The sequence below is a fragment of the Galeopterus variegatus genome, unplaced genomic scaffold, assembly GCF_000696425.1.
Source record: "Galeopterus variegatus unplaced genomic scaffold, G_variegatus-3.0.2 Scaffold1706, whole genome shotgun sequence".
In the NCBI taxonomy this organism is placed as follows: domain Eukaryota; kingdom Metazoa; phylum Chordata; class Mammalia; order Dermoptera; family Cynocephalidae; genus Galeopterus; species Galeopterus variegatus.
In genome coordinates, this window is record NW_007727817.1 from 21185 (window position 1) to 23832 (window position 2648).

Genomic DNA, 2648 nt, shown 5'->3' on the forward strand with positions numbered 1-2648 from the left:
GTAAGTAAGCAGCAAAAATATAAATATATGGAAATAAGCATGCAATGGGAAGAAAAAGAAATTAACCTTTGCACATCATATCCATCCCTTAATTATGGAATGTTTGGAGATTATTCAACATGACCACAAGCCACTTAATAAAATAATGACAATTGCTGGAATGCCTCTAAATTGCATTGAAGTATAACATGAGTAGTAGACATGGTGATGTGACACCCAGATGGCCTGGAAAAACAGATTTGATTCTTAGCTTTTGGGAGAGAAGTCAGCAGTCAGACTTTGTGTCAGCTCTTTCTAGTTTTGCCTCAGCTTCAGAGAATAGCTTTATCCAAGGTCACACCCTTCTGAGAGCAACCCACATCTGGTGACTGAGTCAGGAGAAGTCATAAAGACCTGACCATTTTAGCCCAAATAAGGACACTACGATGAGCAATTGTTGCTCCAGAGCTCCCCACAAGGTTGGACAAGACTGTCAGGCCTGCATCTCAGTTTGACTCCTTGCTCTCCCTTATTCTCCTTCCTCCACCTCCCTTAACAGATCTCGATTTCTAATAAATCCATTATACCCCAAACTCTGCCTGACGTCCACTCCTATAAAACCCAATCAGCAACAGTTGGTACCAGAGTGATGAAAAAGCAGGCAATAGATGGTGTTTTGGAGCTGGATCACTCACCACCCAACTTGCTATGAGGAACACTCCTGGTGGTAATGGGACATGGTGAGCTTTGGGCACAAGGTGGCTGTTAAATTTTTTAACTTTCATTAGTGGAGAATTAGAAGTGTATACTAGTGCAAGGGAATGCCCTAGCAGGTGCACTATACTAAGTGTGTGATACTTATGGAGAAATTTTTAGGTAAGAAATTAATGAAATATGTGAAAATATGCTCAACATCATTAGTTATTAAGGAAATGCAAATCAAAACCACAATACGACACCAGTTCACACCCAATACAATGGATCAAAAGGACAGACAATAACAAGTGTTTATAGGGATGTGAAGAAGCTGGAACTCTCTTATTTTGCTGGTGGAAAGGTAAAATGGTTCAGTCACTTTGGAAAACAGTTCCTCAAAAAGTTAGTCATGGAATTAACCTATGATCTTGCAATTTCACTCCTAGGTATATACCTAATAAATGAAAATGTTTCTACACACAAACTTGTATAGAAATGCTCATTCACTATTATTCGTAATAGCCCAAAGTGGAATCAACCTAAATGTCCATCAGCTGATGAACAGATAAACAAAATATGCTGTGCCCTTACAATTGGATATTATTCAAGGATAAAAAGATATGACGTTCTGCAACATGCTACCACATGGATGAACCTTGAAAAAAATTACGCTAGATAAAAGAAGCCAGTCATAAACACACATATTATAGTATTCTATTTATGTCAAATGTCCAGAATAGGCAAAATTATAGACATAGAAAGTTAATTAATGGTTTCTTAGGGTAGAGGGTGAGGGTAAGGGTGACTGCTAATGTGTATGGGTTTCTTGCAGGGGGAACAAAAATATTATAAAGTTGGATCATGGTGATGGTTGTGCAACACTGTGAAAATACTAAAAAACACTGAATGTAGACTTTAAATTGGTGAATTATATGGCATGTAAATTACATCTCAATAAAGCTGTTAAAAGATTAAATCCACTCTGACCTGGCAATGAGGTGGGGTCCCTCATTAAAAAGAAAAAAAAAACATAATGGGATTGGATGGCTACAGCTAAATGTGATTAATGAACTACAAAATGATAAGGAACAGCTGATGCACAGTAACAGACAATTGAAAGACAGACACGAAAGAGTGCTAATCTTTTCAGCAGTATGTAAGGAAGCTAGAGACGGCTAGCATATAGAGCCAGAGTCTCCAGAGAAAAAGACAAGCTGGTCTCTTCAGGTTCTAAAAGCAGCATATTCCACACTTTGGAATACCGCTCCTACCCAATTATTTTGTGGCATGACTGAGACTAAAAAATAAGACCCAGAGAATAAAAGGGTTATGCTACAGTTCTGTGCTGCAGTGCAAGCAGCCTTGCTGCTTAAGCTGTAAGATTTGGCAGACACTATAATGTTGGGAACATCAACAGTGGGAAAAGATGCTGTATGGAAATTGTGACAAGCCATAGTAGAAAAATCACAATACAGGCTCCTGAGGATCTGGAACAAGACCATGCCATCAGCAATAAGTTATATTCCTTTTGAAAAACTTTTGGCATGCTACTGGCCCCTGAAGGAGATGGAATTATTGACCATTGGACAATAAGTGACCATGTGGCCAGACTTACTCATCATGAGCTAGAGCCTGTGAAAATCACCAAATCTTAGTGTTGGTCAAATTCAGCAAAATTCAATGTAAGATGGCAATGGTGCATTCAGGATTGAGCATGAATACGAGTAGCGGCCACAAGTAAGCTGCATGGTGGGTAGCCCAGACTTGCATGCTAGCCATCACTGCTATATCAGTACCACACCCGCAGCTCACTTCTTTGGCTACATGGAAGAATTCTATATTACCAGTGGAAGGAGGAGAAAAAAAGCGCAGTATTTGTTTAAACATGGATTGATTTAGTATGTAGGCGCATGTTGAAAAATGGATGGTAGTTGAATTATAGCCTCATAAAGTAATGACCTTGACAGACAGTG